At 32.5% G+C, this 23,031-nt stretch overlaps 1 long non-coding RNA gene across 1 annotated transcript; it reads right to left on the bottom strand.

Annotated features, from left to right (window-relative positions):
• Positions 1–20,046: 20,046 nt before the first annotated feature.
• On the bottom strand, positions 20,047–21,449 carry LOC132271964 (uncharacterized). The gene is made up of 3 exons (XR_009469906.1): positions 21,318–21,449; positions 20,679–21,233; positions 20,047–20,383 (listed from the first exon to the last, which is right to left on the bottom strand). It is a non-coding gene; the product is annotated as an uncharacterized LOC132271964 (long non-coding RNA).
• Positions 21,450–23,031: the final 1,582 nt, after the last annotated feature.

Here is a 23,031-nt window from a genome sequence, read left to right as displayed (position 1 = left end):
TTTTGTTACTTTTGTAGAAGTTTTGTTCGTGATCAAACAACACACCGGGAATGCTTTGACCCCTTGAAAGTGTGATCGTCCTTTAAATCTGATTTCGATATAGAAAGATAAAAATCTGTTTTCTCTTATCGGTATTAATGAATCTTCAATAGTTCAAACTTCGATTAGAACGAGAACACCAACCTAAATCACTTTGTATATGTGGTGTGTAAGCTCTCAATGAAAAATAAACACTAAAAAATTTCTCACAAAGTTAGCTCTCAAAATATGCTAAAAATTGTATGCAAAAGTCATAAAAAAAACCTAGGTGAAAAAACATGTTTATATAAAATTTTGAAACCTAACTGCACTAAAAAAAAACAAGTTAATTTTGTGCATGTCTTACAAAAATCTACCCAAAACGAGAAACCCAATTGGACAAGGATTCAAGTAACCAATTTGATCTGCAAGAGTGCAACCGGTTTCGCTAAGCCAATGAGTAATGTTTTAAAAATGTGTCTAAAATTTTCCAATCATAACCAGTTCTGTTTGCACGCAACCGGTTCTGCAGAGACATAATGCATTTTTTAAAAATATAATATTTTTAAAATATTTTAAATGCATATGCTCTTAAACTCACAAATGTCCTTGTACACACACTTATCTAACTAATGTGTTGTTCTCATCAAATCAAAGTGTAGACACGATTCATATCTTCAATCTCACATTCGATCTTGAGTATTGAAAATCATATAAAAAATACAACTCCATCGAACTTATTTTAACATCTAAATTTGTCAATATATAATATTTATTTCACATCTCTGGGCAATTCAAAGTCTTGTAAAAACGGCCTGTAAGGCTTGTGGTTAACACTATTGCAAGACCCATTTTCATCTCTAATACACTTGCCAATCAAATTCATTCTGTGGCTCAAAATTGTGTGAAGGAATTAATTTCCTTTCTCGTTTTAGAATGCTGAAATTTACGAAGGAAATTGTGCCTCATTAAGTTTCTATTTTAGAGTTGGGATTAATTGTTGTGATTTATATGCCCTGACATAGCAAATTCCTATTTGGATTAAAGTGACATATGTTCCTAGCATATCCGAAATATTTATACTTTATACAATTGGTGAATTCAATATATTATGTTTCGATTCATTATAGAATTGATAGTGTCCACTTGATTACAAGAGATATTTATATATGTAAGTGATGACGATCAATACATGAATATAAATAGTAATTATAAATTGTTCATAGTCGGTAATTATGGATGGACTCATTATTAACTAAGATTTGAACTGGATCCGCATTAGGTTAAGATATATTGCGAGAGCCGTCATATGCAATTGCTCCCTATCACTATCATGGCATTTGACTCTTAAGCATGAGAGAAGTATAAACTCTTTTATTAATTAGTAATTACTTTAATTTGTTCGGCGGATTCTTTGGAATCCTTAGACCGGCACTTTGGATAATTATGTAATTAATAGTTAGAGGGTTATATTTTCAATATTTGCATCATTGCTACTTGTATTTATTTTATACTGATTATGGTTAATCACAAACTAAATTCGAATGCCTTCATGTGCTTTTAGACAAAATGATTTATTATATATTTATTTATTTAAATTATTATTTTTGTCAAACAAATGTTTTATTGTGATCAAGGCGGAAATAATCAAAGCTACCAAAATAAATATATTAATTAAATAGTCGAATTGATGTCTTTATTTATCCGATAACTAATTATGCATAGAGGGGTCAAAGTGCAATATTGACTCAGAGGTTATTTATTATTTAATTGAAGTTCAATTAATTTTTTTTAGTGGAGTAGAAATTAATTTATGAATTAATTTAATTGGGCCCATGGATTAGGCCAATTATTAATTCATTGTAACCAAGAAAAAAATAAGTCCAAAGAATTCTCACTCATAGTCCAACTTGATATTGGAATCCTATTAAATTTGAGATATCACTACTTTTAGAGATTTAGAAAAATATAATGTCTTTAATTATTATTTTTATTTTGCATATATATACATGGGGTCCATGTATATTTTAGGTTACACTTTGTAAAATAATTTTAGAAAACAAGAAAATATTTTCTCTCTCTAAAATTTTAGGGTTAGTGTTCTCATCTAATGGAGGCTCTCACAAGCCTAATTTTCCAAGGTCATTCATAGAGGCTTATAAATGATTCCTAAAGGCAAGACCATTACCAAGAAGATGGAGATCCAAAAAGAAGGCATCTAGCAAAGGAATTTACAATAAGTAAGAACATTCACTTTAAATGAGAGATCTAAGGTTTACTCAAACCTTGGTGTAAGTTTTTTATCCCTAAATTGAATGGATCATCATATTTTTCATGCATAAAACTTGTCTCTGCACATGAATTAAGATCTTTTTTTGAAAAACCCTCATAAAGTTTTAAAAACTTCCGTTTCCCCAACAGTGGTATTAGAGTTAGATTTGATTCATGTATAGAGTTCATATTTTTTATTGAAGAAAATCATCATTCATAGATCCAAATTTATATATGCATATGTATATATTAATATATGATCGTGATTTATGTATATTTGTGATTGGATGATGTTGATGTATGCTTGGGTCATGGATGAAGTTTATAAGTTAATTTAATGTAATTTTATCTTTGGATGAATGTAATTAAGGCTTTGATTTAGGCATTTGAAAGTTCAATGATGTAATTTAATTTTTTTCATTGTATTTAAAGTTTAAATATTTTTTAGAGCTATGTAATCTTCATTAAAGGATGCTATGAAGCTTCAACAAGGTCCAAGAAGGTTAAATTAGGCTTCAGGAATTTTCTGGAATTTTTTAAAATGTTTCTGGGATTTTTCTGAATTTTTTAAGGGCCTAATTTAATTTCTGAATTTTTTTTTTTTTTAATACCGGTAGTCTGCTAGCGAAGAAGGAGGCACCATTAAGGTTGGCGGCTAATTCGGTGCGGCACGGTCCACATGCGCCCGCACCAGCAGCCCTTGGATCGTCATCAAGATACAAGAAGATTTGGTACAAGTGCGCCTATGGTGCGCTCACAGCGCACCTAATCCTAAAACGAGTGAGGCGCACGCGCCACAGCAGCTGGAGCCAACTGGCGCGTGCTAGCGCGTGGAACGCACTGGCAACCCCCAACATGCTCGTGCAGGCGTGTCAGATGCGCGTAGAAGCGTCTAATGGTGTCCAGTTGCGCGTGGGGTCCGATTACAGCCTCATGCAGGTCTACACAAGCCTATGATGGACCCTCGCGAAATTATTAGAGCATTTAAATGTTAAAAACTAAATCCATTGGCCATTTTATTTGCTTTATCTATCATTTATTTATTTATGTGATGTATGGAATAGATAATTGTTAATTAATTATTATTCATACATTGGATCCATGATATTTATCTAAATGACTTGATTTATATTAATTAAATTATGAAAATTAATTGGATACTAATTAATTAGAGGACACTTAAGGGAAATGGAAAATTATTTTTGAAAAATTATTTTATTTTTTGAAAGGTGTGCCTCAAATTAAATATTAGTGAATCATTTAAAGTCCAAATATGTTCTAAATTTAATTAGATTAAAATCAAAGCGTTTTACATGCATCATATCATATATGTGAATAAATGAAAAACCCTAATTATAAATGATTAAAAATTGAGTGGGAGCGAGAATTTTTATACATTACCACATGGCCTTCGTTATTATAACCGTGGTAATTAGATCTTAAAAAATAAGACCCCACGCATGATTTGAAGAGTCTAAAAATTACAAGAATGATTGTCTCATGAAAATAAAAATATTAAATACTTATTGTAATTAGATCTTTAAAAATAAGACCCTACGCATGATTTAAAGAGTTTAGATTATAATAACAAAATATTTAATGTTTTATTTTTTCGTTGGAGTATTAATAACGTTGTACACTTAATCTAAAATCAATAATGCTAACTCCCCAACGGAGTGGTCTACACTAGGTGATTTTAGAAAGGTTAAACATAATCGGGAATCATTTCATATATATAGACAAGGTATTGTCTTAAGAGATATGGAAATGATGGGATTTGCCCGCCAATAGCAATAATAAACTTCACCAACCAAATAAGTTATTAGTGTATTGATTATTCGATTTTTCATACAAAGTGATTAAGGGACCCACATATTATTATATTAATGGAAGTGCTTGCCTAATAGCAAATAAAGCTCAACAATAGTAATAATAAACTCCTCCATCATGATAAGTTATTAACGTATTGATTGTGTGATTTATTATGCTATGAAGTTGAGGGACCCACATTAATTAAAAGGGATTGTTCACCAATAGTGACATTGAATTTTTATTGTATTGAGATTTATTATACTATGTGATTGACAAACTCATTTTAATTTTAAATATGTATGATAATATTAATAATTCACCTAATTTATATTCAGATTAATTATGTCTAATCCATTTAATCTACTTGCTTACATATTAAATTTAACTGGACCTTGATGGCTACCCGAGCGTGTGCACAAAACAATGCACAACACTTTGGGTTTGGAAATTAGTGTCAAGTGGGCATCATACTTTAAATTTATAAACCACTTAACACCTATACTATGTAGTATGAGTGAGAAGGGATCCTCCCAAGAGATTATACGTGTTGGAATTTAACTTCGACGCTAGCGTATCAAAAGATTGCAAAAGAGATTTGATGAGATGATTAAACTACTTCAATTAATGAAAATACAATTAAAATAAACTAAGTAGAGATAGAGATTTAAGAGATATAAAGAGAGGACTTAGGGTGTTGGAGTCACCACTAAGCTCATGTAATTAACCACTTGCTTTCCATTAATGGGAAATACATTGTTGTGAACAAAATGCGACTACTAATTGCAATATTAAGCATGGACCATCTTATTTAAACATGAATTGTCTTACCTAAACTAATTGTAGCACAACCCATCTAGTTTAAGCATGACCCATCTAAGTAACAATAATTGTAGCACATATCAATTTAGAGAATCATGGAATTTGCAATAATAAGCCATGGAATATCTAAGCAATCATAGATTGTCTACATACATACAAGCATGAATTAAATTGTAGAACAACCCATCAAGTATAAGTATAAACCATCTAATTAATTAACAAACCTATTCAATGAAAACCCATGCTTAGCCATCACTAGATTTTCAATCAACCACACATAGACATGCAATCAATGTAGAAAAACTAGTGTAGAGATCAATTCCCAAATAATCACACATAAGACAACATATAATCAAATAGAGAATCAATAGAAAGAATTAATCCATATGAATCATGTAAGAAATAATTCCTAATTTAATCACACATAGACATGTAAATAAACTAGAGAATTAATAAGAAGAATTAAATCATAGAAATCTTAGAAATATACCAAGATTCATTAAATTCACAAGGTTAGAGCACTAATCACAACAATATATATATAAATCCCCAAAAATAGAAATACAAGGGTTTAGATTACGCAAGACTTAGGGCTCATCAAAGCCCTAAGTGTAGATCTAGCCAATCATGGAGGAGGAAGATGTGGTCATGGAATCAAGCTCCAAACATGGCTCCATCTTCTTTTTCTTCTTCTTTGAAGCTTTAAAGATGCAGAAATAGTGGGTCTAGAGATGTGTTTTTGAGATGAGCCTTCACTTCTCTCTATTCTTCTAACCCTAATCTCTAACTTTGTTAGAGAGAGAAATAAAAAATACAATGTAAAAAATAAAATGATAAAAAGCTTATTTACAAATAAGTCACTTCCCTTTATATAGAAGGTCATTTTCTTAATCATTAAGTCAGGAATATAGCCCCAAAAATATCTAATCCCGTACGATGTGGTTGGTGGACTTTTAGGCGCGCATGGGGAATAAGACAGCTCGCTGCCAGCAATGTTCGATCGATCAGAGAAAAAGTTGGATCGATCATAGAAGTTGGATCGATTAGAGAAAAAGTTGGATCGATCAGACTTGGCAGCTTTTCAGGATAAGCCTCTTTTTGCTCCAAATCAGCCTCCTTTTGCTCCGAATCCTCACTAAGACTTAGTTTGACTTCAAAAAGGCCTTAAGAAACTATTTTTAGCCCATTTTAACATTATTGACCTGAAATAGATAAAAACACAAATAAGTACTAAAACGGGTAAATAAGATAGATAAAGGTCTTAGAACACTCTAGCTTAAGGGGTTTAAAAGTGTACTTTTCAGCGTTCATCACACCCCCAAACTTAAATATTGCTAGTCCCTAACAATGAATTACGAAGTAAAGAAATGAAATGAACAACTAAACAATTATAACTAGAAAGTAATAAATGGATAACGCCACTTTCGTAGGGAACACGATTGCATTTAGCATATGCAATAAGCCTTTTAAACCCCTAGGTTACCCCTAGTGGACGAGTGAAGTCTCGTGAGGGTTTCCAGAAATGATACCCACAAACATTAAGCTCATTCTTTCAAAAGAGGTACCAATATTGCAACAAGTATTGGAAGAAAACTACCTTAAGTATGCAATTTTTCAACCATTTCTAAGTAATCTCCCAAAAGCTCAACATCAAGCAAAAAAGTATGGTCCTCCACACATCAAGAAAATAATCATGCAAATCAAAACAATTCTAGAATCCTTTTTGAGTGATCTGGCATCAATGTGTTGCTATCTTAGCCAACTAAAGAATTAATCACATCCTTACCCTCAAACTAACACACAAATCTAGTACCGATCATCAAGACAAAAAGTGGACCTTTTATTAAAGTTTCATTCATCTAGGTGCGCTTATTCTTTTCACTCAAATTTATTTATTTATTTATTTTTAGGATCAAAGATGGAAGTATGGTGCAATGTGTTGATCTATTAAGCTTTCTAGCGATTTATGAGGTCGAGCGCTAGGTCAATGACTCCCAAACCAGACGGCTTTAGGGCATTAGGCGTTCAAACACCCCTACGGACTTACAAGCTCAAATCAACTAGGTTACAAATCAAAACAACCTCCATCTAATCATTTCCCACTTCTCACATTTTCGGAGAAGTCCTCACTTTTTTTTATTTGCTTTTGCAACTTCTTATTTTTTTTTATTATTTTTTTTAAAACCAAGTTCAATTATTAACCTAGAGTTTGGGCCCTCCACCTTTTGGCGCGAGAAGTTCAATGCTTGATGAGGCTAGAATCCCGGCTACTTAGTGAAAAGGGGTTATTATCCACCTTTATCAAGAATGAAAACTTTCAATGCACTACTATCTCAATTGGGATATAACCAATTCAATAATCAACAAAGCATGTACCCCACAAATGAATGCTAGTGTGCGCCGGTGCTAGTATAGAAGATTAGAGTGAATCTCAAATCAATCACAAAATCAAGATGATGTGGACCACAAGTGCAAGCATGATATCAATCTTTCGAAAAATTTACTCCTAAATGGCATCCACAAGGCATACAAGGAGTATTGGACTCTCAAGTCATGCAATTTTTAAATTCTAAGGAATATAGTCCTCAAAAGATCAAAATCATAGTTAACATGGATCTCCAATCTCAATCCTATATTTAAAGTTCAACTTTAAGTAGAATGCAACAAGACACCTTACCCCCAAACTTAAACTGCACATTGTCCTCAATGTGCAATGAGAACAATGGAAAAGATGGAAAGAGTATACCGTGGTAATGTAGACATGAAACCCGGTAGTGATCCAATTCGAAAAACGTCTCCCTCAAATTTGGAATTAATAACCTACTTGAATAACCACACTAGCAACTCACATCAAATATCAAATGGGATAAAAATAATCAAGCATTCTAAGGTAATATAGCACAAGATGACAGAGAGATATGAGATCAAGCCTAATATAAATCATAAGGTATGCATGACTACTCATAAGGGCACAATGGTGAATCTTTTTATATTTTTCTTTTTATGAAAGCAAGTATATACAAAATACAAGAAAAATAAAGAATAAAATTCATGAACAAAATGCAAAGAGTAAAAATAAAGAAAACAAAATGTAATGAAAAAATATATACAATATAAGAAATGAAAAATAATATGTACAATGTAAGTATATACAAAATTTTCTTACTTTTTTTTTTCATTTTTTTTTTTTAATATGACATAACAAGTATGTACACACGCATAAAGTAAAACAAATAAACATGCAAGGAATGAAAATGCAAGGAAATAAGTGATGCAAATTTTTTTTATTTTTTATTATTATTTTTATGTGAAAACATGCAAAGAAAAAATGAAAAATACAAGAAATATGCAAAATGGGTGCTAAGTTTAACGTCTCTAGCAAGACGGAATGCTACTTTGAAAGACCATCTTTTTTTTTTTTTTTAGACAAAACAAATATATACACAAACAAAAATAAAAATGTAAGAAATAAAAATGCAAGAAAATAAAAAATGCAAAGAAATATATATATATATATATATATATATATATATATATATATGAAATTAAAATTTAAAAATTAAGAAAGATTAAAAATTAAAGTTAAACAAAATATTTTTGAATTTTTGGAAATAAGATAAAATGAAGCAAAATAAAATAGAATAAAAGAAATTTTTTTTTTTTCAAAAATAAAATAAAATAAAATAACTAAAATAAACTAAATAAAATAAAAGAAATATTTTTGGGATTTTTGAAATAAAAATAAAAATAAAAATAAAAGTAAAAGTAAAAATAAATTTTCAAAACCTGCAGACATGTTCGATCGATCTCACAAAATGCTCGATCGATCTGACAGAGAGGTGAAATATGCAGGTTTTCTGGGTTCAGAAATTTTCTAAGTGCTGGAACTTGAGATCGATCCAATGATGAAGTTGGATCGATCGAAGAACTTCAGATCGATCATGAAATGAGTTCGAACGATGGGACCGAGAGCTGAAATATGCAGGTTTATGCAGGTCCAAAATTTTTCTAAATGTTGAATCATGAATGGAATTCGATCGATCGAACTTAGAAGTTGGATCGATCGAAAACCTCATGATCGATCCAAGAGTTAGTTCGAACGATGGGACCGAGAGCTGATTTGGATGCAGGTTCTTGCAGGTTGAAAAATTTTCCAAGTGTTGGATGCAGAATGGAGTTCGATCGATCGAACTTGGAAGTTGGATCGATCGAACTCTGCAGAATACTCAATAATGACATGAAAGCTTATGCATTCCTCACCAAAGTTCCTTTCAATGCATGTAAACCAAAAACAAATATCTAGGCTTCCTAAGAAATGAAAAACAAAAAGAAATGAGGGAGGAATAGAGTTGTGAAACTCTACGAATACTAGTGTTTAACGTCTTTAGCAAGACGTTGAGTCAACTCACTAATCAAATGAATCAAAAACCAGATATGAAACATCCTTATTAATCCTCTTTTCACTTTTCTCATTTAATGTCCCATTTACAACAATGAAATCATCCTCCAAAAGAATGATTTGAAAAGAAATAAAAGAGATGATATTGTTCCTTTCATCCACGGTCTTGAAAACAAAATCAATCATGGTTAGGCTTGCCTCAATTTTGTGTTCTTGAAACACATTCAAAGGATCATTCACTTTGATAATTGGTGAGGCATTATCTTTCAAAGACTCATTTGGAATATCAAGAAACACATTCTCTTCATCCTTTTTCTCCTCCTCAAAAATCACCATCTCCTCACCTTCCAAGTTAGCTAAGGAGTCCATTAGAGAGTTTATTTCATTTTTGGAGCTTTCAAGGTCAACACCACAATTTTTATACATTTCAAAAAGACATGTCTCAAGAGGATCATTGGAGATAATAGAAGGAAGGCCCTCTTCAACAAGTTCCTCCTCATTCTCTCCTACCTCAAGTGTGGTCAATATCTCCTCACTCTCTAAAGTAGCAAGGTCACAGATAAAATCATAATCAAAACAAGGAAAGTCCTCATTAATCATGTTATGCTCTATTGGATTAGCCACTAACTCACTTGCCACTTCCTCCTCTATACAAGATAGAGTACTAGGCATTAGCTCACTTGTCTCATCCTCCTCACTCTCATCATCCTCATCTATATACATTGAAGTTCTTGCCATTTTTTTATTTGCCTCTTCCTCTTCCTCTTGACGAGAAAGAGTAGTTGCAATTTGCTCAACTTGAGCTTCAAGTTTGGCTAAAGTTTGAGAATGAGAATTAATAAGTGGAGTTTGTGAAATATGCACATCAAGTAAAGCTAACAATTTTTCTTCAAATCCGGGTGAGTACCTAGAAGGTGGTGGAATTAGTTCATCATAAAATGGTGGTGGAGGGCAATAGTCATATGAAGGATTAAATGAGTGATCAAGTCCATAATAAGATGATACATGAAATGAATTGGACTCAATCTCATAAGGATGAAAATATAATGGAGGGGCATAAGGTGAAGGGATATAATTCCCCCCCAAACTTGGATCAAACAATTCCTCCATTCACAATTAAAATCCAAATGCAACAAATAATGGCCTCAACAAGGGCCTATGCTTGGATTTAAAATTTAGCAATGAAATAAGCCTCAACAAGGGCTATCACAAGCATGCAAAGAAGTGAAACAATTAAAATACAAGAGTTCCAAGAATTGCTCACAACAGTCCTTTGGCACATCAACTCCAAATTTTAATATTAGCTTTAACCTCCAATTAATGCTTCAAGTTCCAAAGTTTGCCTTCCTTGTAGTCAAGTACCTAATTGAACAAATAATAATGAGAACAAGAGAAAAGAATATACAATGAAAAATAAAATAAAAATAGAAGCAATCAAATGAACACTATTGTCTAGTTTAATTCCAACAAAACCGTTAATCCCCGGCAATGGCGCCAAAATTATGATGGCTACCCGAGCGTGTGCACAAAACAATGCACAACACTTTGGGTTTGGAAATTAGTGTCAAGTGGGCATCATACTTCATAAACCGCTTAACACCTATACTATGTAGTATGAGTGAGAAGGGATCGTCCCAAGAGATTATACGTGTTGGAATTTAACTTCGACGCTAGCGTATCAAAAGATTGCAAAAGAGATTTGATGAGATGATTAAACTACTTCAATTAATGAAAGTACAATTAAAATAAACTAAGTAGAGATAGGGATTTAAGAGATATAAAGAGAGGACTTAGCGTGTTGGAGTCACCACTGAGCTCATGTAATTAACTACTTGCGTTCCATTAATGGGGAATACATTGTTGTAAACAAAATGCGACTACTAATTGCAATATTAAGCATGGACCATCTAATTTAAGCATGAATTGTCTTACCTAAACTAATTGTAGCACAACCCATCTAGTTTAAGCATGACCTATCTAAGTAGCAATAATTGTAGCACACATCAATTTAGATAATCATGGAATTTGCAATAATAAGCCATGGAATATCTAAGCAATCATAGATTGTCTACCTACCTACAAGTATGAATTAAATTGTAGAACAACCCATCAAGTATAAGTATAAACCATCTAATTAATTGACAAACCCATTCAATGAAAACCCATACTTGGCCATCACTAGATTTTCAATCAACCACACATAGACATACAATTAATCTAGAAAAACTAGTGTAGAGATCAATTCCCAAATAATCACACATAAGACAACATGTAATCAAATAGAGAATCAATAGAAAGAATTAATCCATATGAATCATGTAAGAAATAATTTCTAATTTAATCACACATAGACGTGTAAATAAACTAGAGAATTAATAAGAAGAATTAAACCATAGAAATCATAGAAATATACCAAGATTCATTAAATTCACAAGGCTAGAGCACTAATCACAACAATATATATAAATCCCCAAAAATAGAAATACAAAGGTTTAGATTACACAAGACTTAGGGCTCATCCAAGCCCTAAGTATAGATCTAGTCAATCATAGAGGAAGAAGATGTGGTCATGGAATCAAGCTCCAAACATGGCTCCATCTTCTTCTTTTTCTTCTTTGAAGCTCTAAAGATGGAGAGATAGTGGGTCTAGAGATGTGTTCTTGAGATGAGCCTCCACTTCCCTCTATTCTTCTAACCCTAATCTCTAACCTTGCTAGAGAGAGAAATAAAAAATACAATGTAAAAAATAAAATGATAAAAAGCTTATTTGCAAATGGGTCACTTCCCTTTATATAGAACGTCCTTTTCTTAGTCACTAAGTCAGGAATATAGCCCCAAAAAAATCTAATCCCGTACTATGTGGTTGGTGGACTTTTGGGCGCGCACGGGAATAAGACAGCTCGCTGCCAGCAATGTTCGATTGATCAAAGAAAAAGTTGGATCGATCAGAGAAAAAATTGGATCGATCAGAGAAAAAGTTGGATCGATCAGACTTGGCAGCTTTTCAGGATCAGCTTCTTTTTGCTCCAAATCAGCCTCTTTTTACTCCGGATCCTCACTAAGACTTAGTTTGAATTCGAAAAGGCCTTAAGAAACCATTTTTAGCCCATTTTAACATTATTGACCTGAAGTAGACAAAAACACAAATAAGTACTAAAACGGGTAAATAAGATAGATAAAGATCCTAAAACACTCAAGTTCAAGGGGTTTAAAAGTGTATTTTTCAGCGCTCATCAGACCTCTTTTTATACAGACTGGAAAAGGAACTTAGATATCTACTAACAACGTAAGGGTACAAAATGTATTTACTACTCCTATACCTAACCCCTTTTACTTTTAGATACCCAAAATGTGATACCCCTCGATTCTAGAGTCACGAGTGATCAAGTCCGAGCACAGATCCGAGGGACATCAGACAATCAATATGTAATCAAGCAAGAACAAAAACTGAATTAAGAATAAAATAATAATGCGCTGAAAGAAATCTAAAATAAAAATCCTCAACCTTTAAATAATAAATTAATATTATTTAAATCATTCAAATCCGTACAACTCGGAAATCCAACTAATGGACCCCTAATAATCCCAAATGATAAAACTTTACAGAAATAAAATCCAAAACTAAAATCAGAAAGAAAATCCTATTTAGTTGGAAGAGTGAGTGACTGTATCTGCATCACCACGAACAAGCTCTAAGCCTGGTACTGTTGAACACCTGAAAAATAAAGGTGGGTCAGGCCCACATGCAAGTTCCATCCTACTACAATCCGTACATAAACTCGATACGCCGATATATCCTAGATAGCTCGGCAATATCTAAAATAGTCTATATATATATATACACTATAGGATGCTCACTAGCCTATAACATAGTTCAGCTTGGGTAAAAGGTGACATATAAAACACGCTTTCCAGCAAACAAGTACGTAGACCTACCAGGGAACATCAGCTATATCTAGCTACTCAACCTTTGCAATATACGCACCCTAACCGTGATCAAGAAACTCAAACTCGTATCACGGTACCATAAGTATATATATATAAATTCATTCCTAATACAGAAAGATAAAATAAATATCCATTATGTCGTTCAACTGTTTTAGTTGACAAGATATGCATCCATATATTATTTAACTGTTTTAGTTAATCCATTCCGTATGTATGAAGAGGTAGGACTTAGCTTTTTGATCTAATCCATCTCTGATATGCCATCGTCCCATACCGGTGCATATAATGCATATGATCCCCAGATGATGCATACTCAGATGAACATCAAATATATCCAGAAACCAGCATAATAGAAAACAGATATGATTAAGATCCTATCATGCATCCAGTATATGATTATAATCATAAAACTTCCATATAAATTGTTAAAGCATTGATAGACAATTTAAACCATCCATATCCATCCAATTGACAAAACGAACATTTCAACAGTTCATCAATCAACATCCATAGCATGGTATAACGATTATCAGAATTATGAATTTAATACATTATACTAGAAAATCCCAAACCATACTCTCATACTAGTTTATTTAAATCACTAAAACAAAGACTAGTAATGAAATCCTCCACAATCCTTGACGGCATGAAAGTTAACATTTACATCACATGACGTCCATTTGACCCTCCACTCCAAAACCTGTGCCTGATATAATATGACACTCTGAAGTCCAAACTGCATAGTATATGAAACCCTAATAGTATGCCCATACTAGTCCATTTAGTTCGCTAAAACAAAACTAGCAACTAAAATTCCTACCACTCCTGACAGCATGCCATTTAATATCTAAGTTCATGATGTCTATGACCATATCCTAAACCGACCTTTCTAGCCTCCTTTAAATTATATATATAATTTATATTACATCCCAAAAATAATTCAATACCAGTAAATTTAAGTTTTTAAAACAAACTTAGTAACTTAAACCTTCCTCCTTCCTTGACAGCATGCCTATTCTACGTTTCTGTTTCATGATGCCCCTTAGGATTAGAACTCTAGCATAAACCAACTATTCAAGGGTCTTAATAGGTTAATTTTTACACATTTGGAACCCCATTTATTTTCCAGTAATTACCCTTAAGCCCCTGAAATCCGAAAAATATCCAAAAACGTAAAAAAAAACCACTTACTAGGCAATTTCAAAAGAGGAGCTGGCTCCACAAAAGTTTGGAGCCTGCTCTACCCTCTTGGAGCCACCTCCACAAGAGTGTGGAGCCTGCTCCACTTCAATGGAGCCGGCTCTATTGAAGGGTGGAGGCTCCTTCACTCTCTTAGCCTCCGTTTTTCCTTCTCCGTTTCCTCTGTTTACCTTCTCTGCTTTCGGCAAAGCTTCAGTCCTCTGTCCCATTTTTGTTAAAGATTTTTAAGGTTCAATTTAAGTCCTAACAATCCTAGAAACTTCTCTAATTCTAGTATGAATTAATTGACAAAAACATAAACCATAATCGAAACAGTTTATGCTTCATCTCCGCTTCATCCGGTTGCCTTCTGCGCTTCCGGCGAGGACCAGTTTCTTATCCCAAACCTTTATAGCATTCTTAGGGTTCTACTTAAGTTCCTAAAGTCCTAGAAACCCTTCATAAACCTGTGTGATTTAATTGACCCAAAACTTAAAGCATAACAGAAAAGTTTATGCAAGAACCATAGTTTCAGTTAACAAAACAAAAGAATAATTTAAGGTCTGATAACATGCATCAATATTCTAATTTAAAGTTCAATTAACATCCTGGAGAATACATAGAATGCACAGAACATAAGTTTACAAGAAAGAGATAGACTGAAACTTGTCTTTAGGTTTCGGTTTAAAACCTTTCAACGCCGTCTCAAGTTTCAGAATTCTCCAAGATCGTTCCTTCCTCTGATCACTGTTTCATCACTCTGTTACTTCTTAATTACATCCCAAAGCAACCCCTTCTTTCTCCTTTAGCCTTACAGGTGATCTCTCACGACCCTCTTTGATTCCCTCTACAGCTTCTCTCTGTTTTTCCTCTCAAGATACTATGTCGTGAATAGGGTTTTCAACCTAGCAGACCATACTGTCTTATATATATATAGGTTCCTGCTAAACCCTAATCCTAATTCCACGACTCATTAAAAGTCGGCTAACTAATCTTCAAAACCCTAAACCTACACTATATACACTACCATCTTTTAACCTACCTTTAATTAACTAAATTACATCACAATTAAATAATCCAATTAAAAACAAATAAATAATTATAACTACATAAGTCACTTACAACACATAGACAATTTCAAGTCAAATAAATAATTAAATAAAAACACAATTAGACAATATTAATTTAAATAAACACAATTAATCAATTAAGAACTAAAACAACTAAATCACATAATTAAATCAATTAATCAATGAAAAACAAAACTAAATTCCCAATTCTATCCTTTTGAAAACTAGGGGTATTACACAAAAGGACACTAATGCTTTTAATAAGTGAAATAAGGCAAATAATATGGTTCGGTGCAATATTCTTGAGTTTATCTCGAATACACTCCAAAGCTAATATTTGCATTAATTTATTTTTTTCAAGCATCGTAAGATGTTTTGGTGAGATTGGATAGAATGTTTGCCTAAATACTATTCCAGACTTGAATACCATCAAGATAACCTAAGGAACTTCAGTAAGCGATCGTATTTAGAAAATGATTGTTTATTATTTAAAAATTAACTGGAGATCCATGGGGCTAACTTGAGTGGTTAGTTTCGAGTTGACATAATTATTGCCTTGTTACCAACTCGTTCAACTCTTTTAGAGTGAACTAAATAAGGAACCAGTTTAAGTTCACACTCACTGATATTCTTATAGAGTTGGTAACATATGAAGGGATAATCGAATGTATAGGCGTTCCTATCAATCTAACCTAGTCTATACCATCTTCTTCTAAGCCCAAGTGGAAGGGCAAAGGAAAAGAAGAAGGATAACAATAGGATTGTTCTAGCACAAAACATTGGGGATCCAAAAGGTTAAAAGAAATAAGGTAGTGTATGTTGAGGGCAAAGGAAATTGTTTCTTTTGCGGCCAACTAAGACACTTAAGGACAAACTATCCAAGCAATAACGCGGTATAGGAAAATGTATATTTCATCATTGAGCCATGCTAGGTGGTTGTATCTATTAATTCCTGATGGATAGATTCTGGAGTCACTAAACATGTTTGCAATTAGTTGCAAGGATTTCAGGAATCTAGAAACCTCAATGACATGGATATATATTTGTATTTTGACCTGATGTCAAGGTTGCAGCTAAGTCAGTATGAGTATTACATCTGAAATTAGAGAGTATGAGGATATTAGTATTAGAGAACTATCTTTATACACAGATGTTAGACACAATCTCATTCTTGTTTCACTTTTGGTTTATAAAAACTGTGCTGTAATTTTTGGTCAAACTGCTTTTATAAAATTAAATAGATGTACGATTACTTCTGGTGCATTGAAATATGGTTAATATACTATAACCACTAACTCTTAATATTTGCACGATGTAAAAACTATTATTACACCTTCTAAATTGAATGTTAAGAAAAAATTTGATATTCCTGACTCATTGTATTTTTAGTGTATATTTTTGGGTTGTAATCAGTCAAAATGAGATTCAAAGATTGGTCAAAGAAAGTTTATAACCTAGTAAGGCAGGGGAGCCTAAACCAACTTGTGAATCCTGTATTGAATGATAAATAACCCTAAGGGCTTTAATCATCCAAGTGAAATAAACGTAATAAACAATTGGAGTCGGTACACACTGACATGTGTAGTCTTATGAACATCCAAGTAAGATTACTTACGTTTTGGATACATTTACCTGATGCGACACAAGTCTTAAACTTTTGGTGTATTCCGAAAGTGTCAAGACTGAGGTGGAGTACAGATTAGGTAAACTTATCAAAACACTTCAATCTGATCGTGGATATGAGTATTTCTTGGGATAGTGCAAAGACTATATGGTCAATGAGGGAGTTGTGTACCAGTTTTTCGTAATTGACGCTCAATGAATTGACGTGTCAAATACGAATAACAAAATTCTGCTTAACATGGTTAGATCTATGATAAATTATGCTACATTATCTCTTTCATTTTAGAGTTTAGCCTTGACGATATCGATGCACATTATGAACTGCATTCTATCTTAGTTTGTCTCAAGGATACTTTTGAGCTGTGTTTTTGACTAAATCTTAGTTTGAATCACATGCACATATGGGGTAGTCTTGCACATGTCCGCTTGATATAGACAAATAAGTTGGAAACAGATCATAGGCATACTTGATTTAATGGCTACTCTCACTACAAGAAATTAGGGTTTTTGGGATAGTCGAAATTGTCCCTAAAAGCTCGAAAACCGTCCCTAAAGGTCAAATTGGTGCGTCACTAAAAGTAGCGTGACAAAAGAGCTTTAGGGACGATCAAAGATGACCGTGACAAAACAGTACTTACTTTCTCAAATAACACCGTCCCTAAAACTTATTAGGGACGGTATAAACTGTCACTAATAAGATATGAATTAGGGACAATTTCAGGGACTGTCCCTAATACGTATAGTATTAGGGACAGATGGACTGTCCCTAATACATTTATTATTTTATTTTTATAATTATCATTATTTTTATTTTTATGCTTGATTTGTGGGTTTAACAATTCCGGATACATACAAAACATAAACAAAATAGATCCACAATTACATTCAAAAAGATATTACTAGCCATAAATCAAAATAAATCCAGAATTATATATAGTCAAGATCCATAAAACCTCCAGTTATTTAAACAAAAACTAAAAACCATCTGATAGCACAAAAAATTGTTCCATCCTCTTCACAATCCATTATTCATTCTGTTGGTGGTTGTGGTAGTGCTTGCTGGTGCCACCATGTTGGTGGTGGCTGTTGATATTGCCACCTTGTTGGTGGCAGCTGCTGAAAATGAGAGTTTGGTGGAGGTGGCGGTGGTTGTTGATGTCAGTTTGGTACAGTTTGCTGCTGTTGGGAATCTGATAGAGACTATTGTTCGTGGAACCATGGTGGCGGCTGCTGCTGCTGTTGATATTGGAGGAACCATGGTGGCGGCTGTTATTGGTACTGCTCAAGCATCTTCTCAAGTTTATCCATCTTTTCCACCAATTATATATTTCTTTCCTCAGCAATTTCGGCCCTTTTCCTATATTTGGAGCCATGAAATTATATCCAAATCCACGACAATATCCCTTCCTTATGCCTAGTTGGTTTTGTACTATCTCAACATCATTTATTATTGGACTCGTACCATCAGAATTTTGAAAATTTTGTGCAGCCTTTTCTTTCATTGCATCCTGCAAAATATTTAAGTGCGCTATCAAATTGAAAGAATATGGCATATGAATAAATCATGTGCAAGCTAGAATATTGATCTCAATAGAGAGAAAAAAAAATACTTATTATATTCAAGATCTGATATTAGAAACTAGAAACAAAAATGTCTTTTTCTTAACATTTCATCATTCTCCTCTCTAAAAAAAATTCATAATACAAACCAGACCTTTAAATTTATAAAATATCTCACTTGCACAACAAAAAGGGCAACACAGCTTCTTCTTTCAACTTTGGGATTTCTCACAAGTAGAAATACTCTAATTACTTTTAGAAATTCCTGGAGCATATGAGGATGCGTACGCAAATCATTTAAATGTTTTTTCTTGTATGTTATTATGTATGCAGATGACAGTTTACATGTCTCTGTTTCTGTTTTACCCAATTTAATTGCCTCTTGATTTGACATGTTCATAGAGAAACTTGTTGACGAAATTGAAGTAACAGAAAGTACATATAAAAATTTGCTGCAATGTGTTGTTATCTGTTGATACTTTTGTACAACCAGCTAAAGTGCAGCTTCTGCTAAACTATTTTATAGTTTTATTGATCGTTAGTAAGTTCTTTTCAATTAAAAAATGACAATTCTTGAGAATACAAAGAATATTTTGTGAGCATTGCTACATACTATTCAAATTCAAGCAACGATACATCTCAAAACTCATTTAGAATGTGAGAGGGCTATCAGCCTATCACAAAAAAGAATTTCAGTTCATTTATAATTGGACAGTACCAATGTAAAGAATATGGATCACAATTTAATTGATTAAATTTATATAATATCTAAGAGATAAGTGTCTTCTCACAAATACAAATACTCTTATTACCCAACTAGGTTTTACTAATTTCATAAACAGAATGATACCTTCAAAATTAGATTTAGAAACATAAAAAGGGCCTGAATTATGTTCAAAATACAGTACTCCTAGTTTAAAAGATGGCCATTACAACTACCATCCAAATTGTGGCATTATTCTAATATACATAAACAAAAAGTAAAGACAAAATAAAACCCTAGATAGGATGGATGAAGGCACCATCAACTCCTAATTTAAAGTGTTTGGACATTTTAAATTAATAATTTGATTTTTTATAAAACCAAAGTAGGAAATGATATTAGTATTTAAAATTTGTTGAGTAGCTTCAGAGCAGTTTGAACATTTAAAAAATCAAATTCATACTCTTTTTGGGAAATTTTCTGTATAATCATAGTTTAATTTTCAGGCCTTCTTTTATGATCTCCCTTATCACATTAACACAACTTTTAACTTCTCTCAATGTGAACCCTCTTTGTCACATGGCCCCAACATTTCAACAAATTATTCCCATTATATATTTTTTTATTTTTTAAACATGAAATGCAATGAATGAAAACTACATTTCATCTGCAACAATTTCCCACCTCCATTTGTGCACAAAAAATCAAGAATGGTCACTTAAAGACATGTGACCCCCTATAAACCGCAAAAATAGTCACTTAAAGGCATGTGACCCCCTATAAACCGCAAAAATATTATGAGATCCAAATTTCATAATCCAACATGCTAGTTTATAGTTAACTTATAAAATTCCTCTTAGCTTTCTCGTGTGTTCATCCACCTTGTTCCTTAAAATGTGTGTCCTTGTACAAGTGAATAGCAGGATCCTCATCCCTTTCACCGTCCTCATCTTCTTGGCTCTGCCTTTCTTTGAGTTTGACCTGCAGTACAAAGTAAAAGTGACCATTAGACAAATATATGGTTTAGAATGTAGAATATAAAATAAAAAATTTATAATTATTGTTTCATGTATTACGTACTTAAGTATCGTAACGTTTGACGAAGGACATCGATCCAGAATAATGTGGAACCTCATTCTTGGAACGGTTTTCTTTGTTTTTTTCATTTTTTTCCTAGGTAGTAATTCAAACAATATTACAAGTTAGGAAACCCAAATAGCTAGTGAATGAAGTTATTGTATTAAATAGTCAAAAACAAGTAGTTAAGAAATTGAACCTGAAATTCTGGTGACATCCACGTATCACACAACTTTTGCCAAACAGCTTGACCAATGCCATTGTAAGGATGGTAGCGTGCATTCTCAATCAGAAGATGCTCCTCAAAATGACACTTCAATTTATATCTATATTTCCTCAATGCGCTGGAAATTCCCTTATTTACTCGCTTAAAATTAGTGTCATTCGCATATGCATCCACTCCAAAGATCTTCTTTATAATGTAAAATTAATGTAAGCTATAATTTATAACCAATTGGACTAGTAACCTCTGATTTATTTTTAACAAAACAAACATTAAATGATTGTCATCATTACCGTCAAATGGTCATAGTAGACCTCTTTCTCAAAATCTGGAACACCCCTCCACATTTTATACTTTAAAAGGGTTCTGTATCTCGTGTATTAATGCCAACCTTAGCCGTCCATAATTTGTTATTTAAACCAACAGGTTTAATATAACCATCTCCAAACTCTACTGGAACTGGACAGTTGTTTTCCTTAATTTTGTGCAAGGCTTCATTTTTTGCTCTTCCACGCCCTTTTCGTATCGAACCTGAAAAACAAATTTATCATCTTAATTTAAACGTAGGCATTTTACAAAAGAGCTTATGGTTAATCAATGATGAAGCATAATTACCTCCACTTTGTTGTGGCCCCATCTGCTCATTACTACCATCACCTTCCATTCTTTCATTTGTTGAATTCCTATCATCACCTGATCCACTCGGTTGTGTAGCAGGTGAACTTATAGATTGTCGCTCAGTTTCAGCCTTGCGGGACCTTAAAACTGTACACATTGGTTCCTCGGAGGTGTCCATAATTTAGTTTACTAGCTGATATGAAGAATCAAGTGAAATTAAATCAAAATAAACAGGCACCGACAAACTTCAACCATACAGAAATTCTAGCAACATAATTACAAGAGAAATACACTTCTTCTTTTAAAAAAAAAAAATCATGTGATTAACAAACAAAATAAGATTTAATGATTAAGAAACAAAATAAGAGTTAAGATTCATATTGCATGATATGTGATACATTTTGTACTAAATATATATTTCAATGGCTTTTTAAAAATAAATTTTAAACTTTTCTTAACAATTGTACTATGATATTAATTTGGGAAAATCTACATTTTAATGTTTAAAACTAGTTAAAAATGTGTATTGAAGTATGCGAGAAGTATTTGATATGTGATCAATGTGAGAAGTATCGAATACCGGTTTTTAAAATGAATTTGTTAATAACAAAGAAACATGTTTTAATTTGAGTATATGTTCATTGATTGTCATGGGTTAACTATCGCTAATGTCCATCTACCTTCATATATTAATGTCCAGAGAACTCTCAATTATAGGTTGTTATTCTTAAACTAATTTAAAACTCAGATGGAATATTTTGAAGTAATGCCATAGCAGCAATAATGTAGAAAAAAATTATAGATGGAAAAAAAAAATTGCTAAACATCTCTAAATAGAACAAGAAAATTCATTAAACATTGCAACGACGATATCATTGATTATTTAACATGCACCTTTAGATGATAAAAGTGGAAAACCAAAGAATTCCAAATCTGTTGTATATCATTATAGATTTAGTAGAAAGTCCAATGAAAAAAAAAAAAAAAAAAAAAAAAGAAGAAGAAGAAGAAGAAGAAATTAAAAACTTTAATGGATGACCAAATGGTCTGCAAAAGGGATGGTCACTACAGGGGTTCATTTAAGCAGCAATTATTTGCTGGTTTAGTTGAGAACTTCCCATCATTTTTTGTCCTTTGCTTTAGAGGAAATTGATACTCATCAAATAAAGAAATCTAATATATAAAAGCAGGATATGCTTGGTTTAGTCCTAATATATTTTACATTTTCTTAACAGTAGATAATACCCTCAATGAAAAACTTTATTCATAAAAGTATCCTTATTCCTTTACTTATCAAATATATATATATATATATATATATATATATATATAAAGTATCTTTATTCCTTACATCCCACTTACATGAATTGTGGTTTCCTATATTGGCTCTCTTACAACTATTCTATGATTCAACTTGGAAATAAGGTGAATGCATGTTTTGCTCTCTTTCTACTTCACTACAAACTCTATTATACTTGAATAGAAATTCTACCAGTTGACCTACAAGAAGAGAATATGTTTTTCTTCTATGACACAGACTTATTGTAAAAAGATGTTATTCTACAACAGTTTCTCGTTTCCTTTCCCTAGATCATAAGATCTCCAAGTAAATAGTTTCTCTTGGTTTTCACTGCAAAATTCTCAAAAAATTAGCTGCTCCTTGAAATTTTTTGTCCTTGTCTTGATCTTTGTGTCAAATTGTCTTGGAATA

Source organism: Cornus florida, unplaced genomic scaffold, assembly GCF_030987335.1.
Source record: "Cornus florida cultivar Cherokee Brave unplaced genomic scaffold, ASM3098733v1 CherokeeBrave_3.0.0_Hap2_Chr08, whole genome shotgun sequence".
NCBI classification, from domain to species: Eukaryota; Viridiplantae; Streptophyta; class Magnoliopsida; order Cornales; family Cornaceae; genus Cornus; species Cornus florida.
Note: the sequence above shows the minus strand (reverse complement) of the source record. Positions and strands in the feature narration are given on the sequence as shown.